This window comes from Haliotis rufescens, unplaced genomic scaffold (genome assembly GCF_023055435.1).
Source record: "Haliotis rufescens isolate VD_foot unplaced genomic scaffold, xgHalRufe1.0.p SCAF_24, whole genome shotgun sequence".
Classification (NCBI taxonomy): domain Eukaryota; kingdom Metazoa; phylum Mollusca; class Gastropoda; order Lepetellida; family Haliotidae; genus Haliotis; species Haliotis rufescens.
Genome location: NW_025963935.1, coordinates 5,044,355 through 5,057,617, shown reverse-complemented (window position 1 = coordinate 5,057,617; position 13,263 = coordinate 5,044,355). Strand labels below are relative to the sequence as shown.

The 13,263-nt window shown below is 40.3% G+C and overlaps 2 long non-coding RNA genes across 2 annotated transcripts; both read left to right on the top strand.

Annotated features, from left to right (window-relative positions):
• Positions 1–2,284: 2,284 nt before the first annotated feature.
• Positions 2,285–6,376, top strand: LOC125383568. The gene is made up of 3 exons (XR_007222818.1): positions 2,285–2,393; positions 4,585–4,772; positions 6,323–6,376. It is a non-coding gene; the product is annotated as an uncharacterized LOC125383568 (long non-coding RNA).
• Position 6,377: 1 nt separating this feature from the next.
• Positions 6,378–9,149, top strand: LOC124128862. Its single transcript, XR_006860290.2, has 2 exons — positions 6,378–6,425; positions 8,642–9,149. It is a non-coding gene; the product is annotated as an uncharacterized LOC124128862 (long non-coding RNA).
• Positions 9,150–13,263: the final 4,114 nt, after the last annotated feature.

Sequence of the window (13,263 nt, the reverse complement as noted above, 5' to 3'; positions counted from 1 at the left end):
ATTCACTCTCAACTGTAAAACTTTTTTATGTTCTCTCTTGGCCGATGACCCAAGTAATATTGACCCGGAAGTTGTCATAACGCCACCCATTCCATTTGTCGACTCCGCTTTCTTGGACCCACATGGCTATACAAAGACGACATGGCACAAAACCATGGCCCACGTACTTCCACGTGGCACATCATTGCAATCCATCACTCAGGACGTCAACACCAAACCCTAGAGGCACCAAGTCTGTCTCTGGTATGTATTTTCAAAGGGCACTCTCCCCCCCCCCCCCCCCCCCCCCGCGTCAAACACAAACTCCGCCTAGCGACAGCTTCCTAAACACCACAAAGCGACCAATCGTATTCGTCTGTATCCCCAAGTAGTTAAAACCTTGCGTCCGTCTTCACACGCAGCGCGTTCTTTGTTGCTTTACAAGAAGCTTTCCAAGTCACGTATTCTTTGAAAAATATCTATAAAAAAAACAAACTATCGTCCGCTGTTGACCCTTTCCACTTTCAGCCATAAGCAAAGCTTCCTTTTCAAACACAAATTACTTACAAATATCTTAAATTCAGCTCTCTTTCATTCCAGTCTATTCTTTCTTTCTTGTTTTTTCATTTTTTATTTATTTTGTTACAATTTTGTTTCTCATTGTCATTTATATTTTCTGCATGTGTGTTGTATATTTGTTTTTTTGGCGTTGAGACGTTTTTGCCGTTAAATGCAGCATCAACACTCTTTTGAAACAAGTCACAAATATTATAACACTTCTTCTACTCTTTTGGGACTCTTTATTTCTTTAAATCTATCTTCACATGTGTTCTCTTTTTCTGTAAAACAAATTAATGCAAACTTGAGTTTGTCTTCTATATTTTCTGTTTGACCGTTATTACTTTTTAGTTGTGACCGTTTGGACTTTACCTTTCGATGCCGTTTTGACTACAACTCCTTGTAGACTCGCCGATCGTTACGATAGAATTGTTTTTATAAAATCCTTGAACTTATCAGCAGACATTATTCATTACAGCCTTGGAGCAAGGCTAGCCCACCACCGAAACACACTGTTCGGCCATTCGGCACCGCTCGCCCATTTCCGTAACCCGGAAGCAAGCAGCAAGCACCAATCACAAGCGAGTTCACGAATGGAAAAGGTGTTTGCCTCCATCACATGGTCATTGAATCTTGTGGCAGGCATCACCACACACACGCGTGCTCGCTCGGTCTTGTCGCATCTCCATCGCAGGTCAGGACTGTTAGGCACATGCATCTGCAGGTTAGTCCATTCATATCTTTCACTCGACATTCTTTTTTCTTGCTCACGCCAGAGACCATATATGGTCTCTCAGCAATTATCATGGCAAGAGGAGGTAACTCTTCCTGCACTTATTCTCAAAGCTAGTTTACCACACCTCGGAGGGTCGGTTCCGAATCCAATCTCTTAACTCCTTGATTTACGCAGAAAGCGGAAAAATCAGCGTACATCACAAACTAGGGTAAAGGTTGCGTGCGTATTTCATAAGCTGGTATTGTTATCCCCCGCCCCAACGAAGTTGGCGGGGGATATACAAATGGGTTCCGTCCGTGTGTGTGTGTGTGTACATGTGTGCGTGTGTGTGTGTACATGTGTGTGTGCGTGCGTGCGTGCGTGTGTGCGTGTGTGTGTGCGTCCCGAAATCGTTTCCGGAGCATAACTCAAAAACCGTTAAATAATTTCTTACAAAACCTTGCATGTTTACCAGACACATACTGAACTGGTGCCTTTTGATATTTAGCACTTTTAGAAAGTTTTATTGTTTATGTTTCCATGACAACAAGTTTCACTTAGGTTCTATTATAGGGTGGGTTCACTTATGGAGTATGACAAATAAACTGTTAAATATTTCCTTGCCAAACATTGCATGTCTATATATAAAGCACATACTGAACTGGTGACATTTGATATTAAGGAGTTTTAGAAATGTATATTTTAGAATTTCCATTGCAGCTATTTTGACATGGGCTAAGAGAAATGTTGGGTCAGTTACCTGGTTTAACGTGTTAAAATAGGCGGGGGATATAGATGACTTCGTCGACCATACGCTTGTTAGAATTTTCTTCGAAGTTGAGTTTCATTGATTAAGTCAACAGTTATTCTTGAAACTATCAATTCAGCCGAATACGCGGTTTTAAATAGGTGTATTCTCTTCTGCAATCATTTTTTATAATTTCCAGTGTGTTTTAGATTTAATTTATAAGGGACAATATATAAAAAAAAGAAATTAAATCGGACCCCACCCTATTTCTATTAACGGTATGCAGTTTTTACATAACTACGCAGTTACTTCCCTTCGGACCAACACGATCGAATTTACTACAGTGTTTTTTTAACAATCCAGCTACAATCCTCGCAATTTGAAGCAGTATATGTAAGTATGTTGTAAAGGAGAATATATTTATGACATTGGGGTATTTTGTGCACTGTAAATTTCGCGATGACAAACTGTGATATGTGTTTAAAGTTTAACAACAAACTTTGTCCGGCTGAACCATTTCAATTTGTTCACATTGTCAATCACGTGTTTGTGACTAAAACATGTTTATTATCACTAAAGAACATAGTTTCAACGTAGTTAGGAGGATCAATTATGTTGTGATGTGTTACAACAAATAACTCAATTTATGTTTTAATTAATGTAAAGTACAGTGTGCTTGTATGAAATATTGTACAGCAATGATTCATGGGGGGTGGGGTGGGGCAGATAGGGTGATTGTAATAATCTTCCCGACCCACCAAACCCCACCCCACCCACACCCCCACCCCATGCTCTATTTAATGTATATAAGTGTGTTATATTTAGTGCACAGTCTGTTATATATATATAAAAAATTGTCAATTTATTTGATTGTGCCAATTTTCATTTTAGTAATGGTTTATTACTGAGAGATTGTGAATCTGTAACATCAACCTATTCTGTTATATATATATATCAACAATTGTCAATTTCTCAATGTTTGTCAGAAAATGATAAGGTTGCACAGTGGCTTCATGATCATTTTGAGTGTGAACTTTGTGAGCAAAAAAACTTCTTCAAGAGAAACATTGATGTAAAAAAAGATTAAAATATTCACTCATTACGGGATAAATGACTTTGATAGGTGTTGAGAATTAACTGTTACTTGCAAGCTCCTCACAGCGATAGTACGTTCCCGGAGCTATGTTACCGAGAGTGTAACGAACGTGTCACACGCGCTGGGAAGGAGCTTGTGTTACTTGAATGAAAGGGAGGTAACTCTTGTATCTGTCTGTTACAGTTGGCTTATTCACTCACCTTAAAAAAATACAAAATCAGATTTTAGTACCGAAATAATGTAATTAATATTTTCATTAAATATGTTTTCACCTCATTACACAAAAAGAATTAGTTTGAATAATGCTATAGCATTGTTTTAGAATAATGGAAGGCTCTGCACACACAAGTCCATGGTCCACCACTGTAAGGAGCTCAGGGGCGTCTGCTACACCAAAATATGATATTTCCTTACAACTATAAATGAATGACTTGGTCGTCATTACAGGTTCTACTACACTAAATCAGTGTGGTTTTTCAGCCTTCAGTGCAGATCGAGAGTCATCTGCAGGCTGTGATTGGATGGTATTGTGTAAGATTTTTATGTTTTTTAAATGTACATCCATCCAGTAATTAAAACCGACCATATTTTTCAATATTTAATTTGGTGCTGACCTTTTCAACAAGTTGACTTGTCCTTTATGTGAGCATAGCTATTTTCAAGTAGGTGACATTTGGTGCGAAACTGGGGGTGGTGTGTTTAGCTTCCTCTACTCAGCAACGGAGCTGGCTAAGCTGGTCATTTTTTATGTTTTTATTGCTACTCTAAGGCCAAACTGTGCACACACGTACAGGTTATAGCTGTTGAATTCTTAGTTATTTTTAAAAGAAATATAACTTTACTATAGAAGTCAATGGAAAACATTTGGTTGTGTGTAACCTGTAGGGTGAGTGCACATTTCAGTAATTCCTACTTTACATGCTTTCCTGTTTATATTTCACCATGGATACACCATGGAGGCAAATTTAAAAATAAAGACAGTGAAGTTGGGGACATTTTGGGTTGAATGGAGCATTTGGATGGCCTGGAAATGAATGTTGCTTCGTATTGTGGTCGAACTCAGGACGAACCCCCCAGGGTACCTCTGTCCATCAAGCCCTCCTCCTGCCTTCTGAATTTGTTGAAACTGATGAATTTGACAACAAATTAGGATAAATTCACCACTGCCACAACAATTTCTGCCTTGTGTCCATCGCTTGCCGGTCAAGTTACGCAATGCCGTTATCTTGAGTATGAAGCATGTACACTGCTGACAGCAGAATATGTCACAAATCCCCTTATTTATAGTAAAAAATGTAGCATACCAATATATCTTTCTGTTAGGTGCTTTTGTGTGAATGAAAGATTTTTCTATTAAGTTTCCTAAAACAGACTTCTTTTTCACTCGTATGACTTTCAAATATTTATTTTGTTCCCTCAAGAACTGACTCCTGGCTGTTATATCCTAACTGGTTTGCCATTTGATATTGTCTGAACACTTTTTTTCAGCTGTTAGCATGCCTGATGTTGACTGGGGAGGTATATGTGCACTCATGCAGAAGAAGTAGAAGTTTTCACATCCAATTTGGCATTTAGAGAAGCTGATCTGAAGTCCGGTGTTGGCAGTGTGTGATTGACAACCCTTGTTTTGCCTCGCTGCGCTCTATTACCTTGTAGAAATTGTGGAACTTGGACATGTAGGTACATTAAGTACATTAAAGAAGCCCAGTCCACTTGAGTCCCCTCTGTTGCTCACTATCAAGTCTGTAATAAGATCACACTCATGCACTAGACATTTCTGACAGTGCTCCCTTAATGCCTCACTGTGCATAGAGTAAGGGCTATACACCAGTCCCAGAACCTGCTTAGATAAAAATAATATCCACTGGCTCTTTTGGAATGTAACATTATGGTTCTGAAATCATCTGTAAAGAATGTGATAGTGTTCGACAATACTAAATTATCTCCCCTGTTTAGTAAAATGCATTTTATCTTTCATTCCCCTATAAACCCATAAATTATTGGAGAGAAACACTATTTTAAGCTGGTATTGCATGACACTGTTAATTGTGAATAAAAAGAATTACATTTATGTCAGGATAAGCTGTACATTTTCAAAATCATATGGACTTTTAACTTTGTTTCATTGAAACTGGCAAATAACTGAAATTAGCAAGTTTAGCCACCTTGAAACATTAAACAGTAAGTATGTTTGATGTCCTGTGAGTATTTTAAAGTCTTAACTAAATAAATCAATAGAGTTAAGTGTAATTTCCTTCCATGTTGTGGTTTCAACTTTCAAAGAGCTTTCTTCTACTTGAGCGTCCATTTCCGTTGCTTTGCTTTAATAGGCCGTGTGGTTCACTGGTCAGCGTTTGAGATTGCTGGCAACAATGCACCCCTTTACTTCCTATTTTCTGGTAAAGTTCATTATCCAGCCTTACATATATGATGACTTTAAAGCTGCTTAATGTGTCCCTTGCTTATTGTTGGCCTGAATTCCATGCTCTCTGTCCAATTTTGAGATTTTTTTTCTGATTCCTTTCCATGTGTACTTATGTCACCAGCCTTTATCGTAGGTGATTGTACTTTTGATTTTTGGAGTAAATGAAAGCACAAACATTTGTGATAGCCCCTCCATAGATGATTTACCAAATGCTGACAGCCATTTGAGTGTTTAATTATATAAACAATAGTTGGTGTAAGTTCGAGCAATCTCAAACAATATCAATCGCATCAAAAACCAGTGTCAAAACCGTATTCCATGAATGTAGCAGACTCTGCTATGTTCTGATGATGTCAGCAAAGGAAGGCAAACAACAGACCACTACTCAATTTTAAATATGTATTGTTACTGGTTTTGAGGTTTAAAGATTTGTTCAATTTTTTTAGTCCAAAAAATATGTTAGGGTGATATGATCTATGCAGCCTGATTCATTTATAGAATTGACCCTTGACCCCTTTTATGAAATATAAATGAACTCCCATGGTCAGTGCATGGAGGTAGAAACTTCTTTATTAATACAGAAATACCTTTTGTAAAACATTGATGAAGTGTACATCCTTAAACTCTCACAACTGTTTCTGTGCATCAAAACTATGTATTCTGGTGCCATATAGACATGCTGGATAGGAACAAGTGGTAAAGTTTAATCTAATTTCCGTTTTTTTTCTGAGAAGCTACATATATATACAATACATAAATCACAGATTTGACAAGTGCAAATGTATTCTGATTTGTCTACAGGTTCTACTACACCAAATCAGAACCAGTTGGGACACTGGGTTTTCGTAGGGAGCCTTCAGTGCAGATCGAGAGATATCTGCAGGCTGTGATTGGAGAATTTTCTGTAAGATTTTTATGTCTTTCAAATCTACATCCATCCAGTTATTAAAACTGACCATGTTTTTCTATATTTAGTACTGTCTTTTCCAACATGATGAGTAGGTAGGTGACATTTGGTGCGAAACTGGGGGTGGTGTGTTTAGCTTCCTGTACTCGGAAAAGGAACTGGCTAAGCTGGTCATTTTTTATGTTTTTATTGCTACTCTTAGGCCAAGCTGTGCACACACATACAGGCTAAAGCTGTTGGATGCTTAGTTATTTTTAACAAAAATATAACGTTACTACAGAAGTCTATGGGAAAATATTTGCTTGTGTGTAACCTGTACCATCAAGGGCATTTGTTCCTGTCTGTTGTCAGACTCTGTACCATCATAGACATCTGTTCCTGCCTGTTGTCAGACTCTGTACCATCAAGGATATTTGTTCCTGCCTGTTGTCAGACTCTGTACCATCATAGACATCTGTTCCTGCCTGTTGTCAGACTCTGTACCATCAAGGATATGTGTTCCTGCCTGTTGTCAGACTCTGTACCATCATAGACATCTGTTCCTGCCTGTTGTCAGACTCTGTACCATCATAGACATCTGTTCCTGCCTGTTGTCAGACTCTGTACCATCATAGACATCTGTTCCTGCCTGTTGTCAGACTCTGTACCATCATAGACATCTGTTCCTGCCTATTGTCAGACTCTGTACCATCAAGGACATCTGTTCCTGCCTGTTGTCAGACTCTGTACCATCAAGGACATTTGCTACTGCCTGTTGTCAGACTCTGTACCATCAAGGACATTGGTTACTGCCTGTTGTCAGACTCTGTACCATCAAGGACATGTGTTCCTACCTGTTGTCAGACTCTGTACCATCAAGGACATTGGTTAGTCGCCTCTTACGACAAGCATAGTCGCCTTTTACAGCAAGCACCGGGTAGCCTAGTGGTTAAAGCTTTCGCCCGTCACGCCGAAGACCCAGGTTCGATTCCCGACATGGGTTCAATGTGTGAAGCCCATTTCTGGTGTCCCCCTCCGTGATATTGCTGGAATATTGCTAAAAGCGGGGTAAAACCATACTCACTCACTCACTCACATTTACAAGACTCTCAGGTTCAAACTTTGCTTATTTCTCTCATGCTGTTGACCACAGTAAATATTGATTGCGGCACCATGCAACACCATATCCAACTTTAATTAGAAGAATATTGGGGGTTTAAATCCAAGATATGACCAGTTTGTAGGGATGTCGCAGTACAGGCGTTACACGATGTGATACATATCTTGATACAGAAGCCACCATGTGATTTGTATCTCAATACTGTATCTATGACATTTTATGAGGAAATCCCAGTCATTAGACTGAGAATAGAGTTTCATAGAAGGACAACTGACTAATTCCCATCAAACATGACAATGAATCAAGCCAACCATTCTGTATGAGAATAGGATAAGAAACAAACAGTTTATGTATTGTATTATGCCAGGCAGCAAGGAAAAGCTGGTCAGTTTTGTTATCGGGCCGGTTTCGTATCCGTAGGACGGCCAAAAAGTTATGAGGAATTTAAAAAATAGTTTGTACTTGCTTATTCATATAGATGAGAGATCATCATGGACAATCGACATGGGGTTAAATGGGAATCGATGCCAAATTAAATGTATCGGGTATCGTATCGTGCAAAGTTTGCTGACGATGCGCCTGTGTACCGATGAATTGCAATAACACTACCAGTTTTGGCATGCTCTTTGTTGAGTAAAACATGACTGGCACATGTCTAAGGCAGGTCAAGGTTAGACTTGGCATAGTCTGCTTATGAACTGAGTTTCAGCCATGGTAATCTTGTTAATCCTATGTAGTGTTTCTCAAGATTAATTTGCGTTTTGCTGACTATGCAATTTCAGTGTGGTCATGTGCTCCCCATTGTCGTATTGTTCAGGTTAAGATGGTCATGGCCTGGGACCATCTACACTACAAATGTTTGGCAGCAGGCAGAGATTTCCAAGTTGGAACAGTCACTGTTTCAAACCTGTGTGACTTTCATGGTCCTCTATTCATGTCTGTCCATAATAGTGGGCAAGTCTAGATTACTGCAATATCAGGAAATGAAGAGTCTCTGGGCTCCTTTTCATCATTTCTTAATTAAGATGATTTACCAACAATTTTTCTGTAAGATAAGTTAATTTCAGAGACTGGTCTAGGTCCTCTAGTCATGTGATGGTTTTGTTATTTTCAGATGGTCTTCAGAAAGGCCTAAAAGGAATGGGTGCTGTCGCCAGGCTATGCCGAATGAACATTTCTTGTCCGACAAGGGGAGGCATCGCCAGGTAAACATGGCTTATGTCACAGTTGACCATTGGACAGTGATGATGAATATGGTCATCGATGAAGACAGATGTTATGCTTATTGTAGGCCTGGATGATTGTTTGAAAAGTTTAGTGTGAACCTAAAGAAATAATCCAACAGCAAAGTTTTTGTAAAGACTTGTTTTCGCCACATACCTCTACACGAAAATGTTTGTGAAGATATTCCAAACGAGTTGTTAAGATGAGCTGTAAGTGTATTCAATTTCTGATATCTGGGATTCTGGCGAAAGAATTACGTACCATAAAATGAAACAACTCAGATTGAAAAAATAATTATTCTGAAAGGCTCTGATGCAAGTTATTTAAGTGGTTTAAACCATTCAACCTGTCTCTATTCTTAAAGTTAAAAATAGAAAAAATAAAAAGATTGTTCTTGATTCATATTTGGATATTGTAACAAACAAGCATGTTATTGAGTGGTAAAACTATTCATTGTCAGCGAAGTGTATTGACAGATTTAATAACGTAGGCTAGCTGTCTGTCAACGTAGTCATTGATTTCGCTGGCAACATATTTGTTTTGTAGGATTTCCCTTGTCACAACGTGTGTTTCTATCATGTTGGCATGTATTGATAGTATCAAGTATTCTCTTCGGGTATATGGATAGTTCTGTAATTTGACATTGAAGGTAAAGTACCTCGTGATTATGTATTCTGTTACAAGTGATTGAATGATCCTCTGTAGTGTGAATGATCCTCTGTCTTGCTAATGATCCTCTGTAGTGTGAATGATCCTCTGTAGTGTGAATGATCCTCTGTGGTGTGAATGATCCTCTGTGGTGTGAATGATCCTCTGTCGTGTGAATGATCCTCTGTAGTGCGAATGATCCTCTGTCGTGTGAATGATCCTCTGTAGTGTGAATGATCCTCTGTGGTCTGAATGATCCTCTGTAGTGTGAATGATCCTCTGTAGTATGAATGATCCTCTGTGGTCTGAATAGATGTCTGTGGTGTGAATGAATCTCTGTAGCGTGAATGATCCTCTGTGGTGTGAACGATCCCCTGTAGTGCGAATGATCCTCTGTAGTGTGAATAATCCTATGTCGGGTGAATGATCCTCTGTCGTGTGAATGAATCTCTGTAGCGTGAATGATCCTCTGTGGTGTGAACGATCCCCTGTAGTGCGAATGATCCTCTGTGGTGTGAATGATCCTCTGTCGTGCGAATGATCCTCTGTAGTGTGAATGATCCTCTGTAGTGTGAATGATCCTCTGTGGTCTGAATGATCCTCTGTAGTGTGAATGATCCTCTGTAGTGTGAATGATCCTCTGTAGTGTGAATGATCCTCTGTGGTCTGAGTGGATCTCTGTGGTGTGAATGAATCTCTGTAGCGTGAATGATCCTCTGTGGTGTGAATGATCCTCTGTCGTGTGAATGATCCTCTGTAGTGTGAATAATCCTCTGTCGGGTGAATGATCCTCTGTCGTGTGAATGATCCTCTGTAGTGTGAATGATCCTGTGTGGTATGAATGATCCTTTGTGGTCTGAATGGATCTCTGTGGTGTGAATGAATCTCTGTAGCGTGAATGATCCTCTGTGGTGTGAATGATCCTCTGATGTGCGAATGATCCTCTGTGGTGTGAATGATCCTCTGTAGTGTGAATGATCCTCTGTGGTCTGAATGATCCTCTGTAGTGTGAATGATCCTCTGTGGTCTGAATGATTCTCTGTCGTGTGAATGATCCTCTGTAGTGTGAATGATCCTCTGTGGTCTGAATGATCCTCTGTAGTGTGAATGATCCTCTGTAGTGTGAATGATCCTCTGTGGTGTGAATGATCCTCTGTGGTGTGAATGATCCTCTGTCGTGTGAATGATCCTCTGTAGTGCGAATGATCCTCTGTCGTGTGAATGATCCTCTGTAGTGTGAATGATCCTCTGTGGTCTGAATGATCCTCTGTAGTGTGAATGATCCTCTGTAGTGTGAATGATCCTCTGTGGTCTGAATGATCCTCTGTAGTGTGAATGATCCTCTGTAGTGTGAATGATCCTCTGTGGTCTGAATGGATCTCTGTGGTGTGAATGAATCTCTGTAGCGTGAATGATCCTCTGTGGTGTGAATGATCCTCTGTCGTGTGAATGATCCTCTGTAGTGTGAATGATCCTCTGTCGTGCGAATGATCCTCTGTAGTGTGAATGATCCTCTGTAGTGTGAATGATCCTCTGTGGTCTGAATGATCCTCTGTAGTGTGAATGATCCTCTGTGGTCTGAATGATTCTCTGTCGTGTGAATGATCCTCTGTAGTGTGAATGATCCTCTGTGGTCTGAATGATCCTCTGTAGTGTGAATGATCCTCTGTAGTGTGAATGATCCTCTGTGGTCTGAATGGATCTCTGTGGTGTGAATGAATCTCTGTAGCGTGAATGATCCTTTGTGGTGTGAATGATCATCTGTCGTGTGAATGATCCTCTGTAGTGTGAATAATCCTATGTCGGGTGAATGATCCTCTGTCATGTGAATGAATCTCTGTAGCGTGAATGATCCTCTGTTGTGTGAACGATCCCCTGTAGTGCGAATGATCCTCTGTCGTGTGAATGATCCTCTGTCGTGCGAATGATCCTCTGTAGTGTGAATGATCCTCTGTAGTGTGAATGATCCTCTGTGGTCTGAATGATCCTCTGTAGTGTGAATGATCCTCTGTAGTGTGAATGATCCTCTGTAGTGTGAATGATCCTCTGTGGTCTGAGTGGATCTCTGTGGTGTGAATGAATCTCTGTAGCGTGAATGATCCTCTGTGGTGTGAATGATCCTCTGTCGTGTGAATGATCCTCTGTAGTGTGAATAATCCTCTGTCGGGTGAATGATCCTCTGTCGTGTGAATGATCCTCTGTAGTGTGAATGATCCTGTGTGGTATGAATGATCCTCTGTGGTCTCAATGGATCTCTGTGGTGTGAATGAATCTCTGTAGCGTGAATGATCCTCTGTGGTGTGAATGATCCTCTGATGTGCGAATGATCCTCTGTAGTGTGAATGATCCTCTGTAGTGTGAATGATCCTCTGTGGTCTGAATGATCCTCTGTAGTGTGAATGATCCTCTGTGGTCTGAATCATCCTCTGTAGTGTGAATGATCCTCTGTAGTGTGAATGATCCTCTGTAGTGTGAATGATCCTCTGTGGTCTGAATGGATCTCTGTGGTGTGAATGAATCTCTGTAGCGTGAATGATCCTTTGTGGTGTGAATGATCCTCTGTCGTGTGAATGATCCTCTGTAGTGTGAATAATCCTATGTCGGGTGAATGATCCTCTGTCGTGTGAATGATCCTCTTTCGTGTGAATGATCCTCTGTACTGTGAATAATCCTCTGTGGTCTGAATGATCCTCTGTAGTGTGAATGATCCTCTGTGGTCTGAACAATCCTCTGTAGTGTGAATGATCCTCTGTCGTGCGAATGATCCTCTTTCGTGTGAATGATCCTCTGTACTGTGAATAATCCTCTGTGGTCTGAATGATCCTCTGTAGTGTGAATGATCCTCTGTGGTCTGAACAATCCTCTGTAGTGTGAATGATCCTCTGCAGTGTGAATGATCCTCTGTACTGTGAATGATCCTCTGTCGTGCGAATGATCCTCTGTCGTGTGAATGATCCTCTCTTGTGTGAATGATCCTCTGTGGTCTGAATGATCCTCTGTAGTGTGAATGATCCTCTGTGGTCTGAACGATCCTCTGTCGTGTATGATCCTCTGTAGTGTTAATGATCCTCTGTGGTCTGAATGATTCTCTGTAGAGTGAATGATCCTCTGTAGTATGAATGATCTTCTGTGGTCTGAATGATTCTCTGTAGTGTGAATGATCCTCTGTGGTCTGAATGACCCACTGTGGTCTGAATGATCCTCTGTAGTGTGAATGATCCTCTGTCGTGTAAATGATCCTCTGTCGTGTGAATGATCATTTGTGGTGCGAATGATTCTCTGAGGTGCAAATGATCCTCTGTGGTGTGAATGAACCTCTGCAGTGTGAATGATACTCTGTAGTGTGAATGATCCTCTGTAGTGTGAATTATCCGCTCTTGTGTGAATGATCCTCTGTGGTGTGAATGGTCTTCTGTGGTGTGAATGATCCTCGGTAGTGTGAATGATCCTCTATAGTGTGAATGATCCTTTGTGGTCTGAATGATCTCATGTGGTGTGATTTTTCCTCTGTAGGGTAAATGATCGTCTGTGGTTAGAATGATCCTCTGTGGTGTGAATTATCATATGCGGTGTGGAAGATCTTCTGGTGTGAATTATCCCTTTATAGTGTGAAGTGTCCTCTGTAGTGTGAATTATTCAAATGTTGTGTGAATGATCCTCTGTGGTCTGAATGATCCTATATGGTGTGAATCATCCTCTGTGGTGTGAATGATTCTCTGTTGTGTGAATGATCCTCTGTAGTATGAATGATCCTCTGTAGTGTGAATGATCCTCTTTGGTCTGAATGATCCACTGTGGTGTGCATGATCCTTTGTGGTCTGAAAGATCCTCTGTGGCCTGAATGATCTATGTGGTCTGAATGAA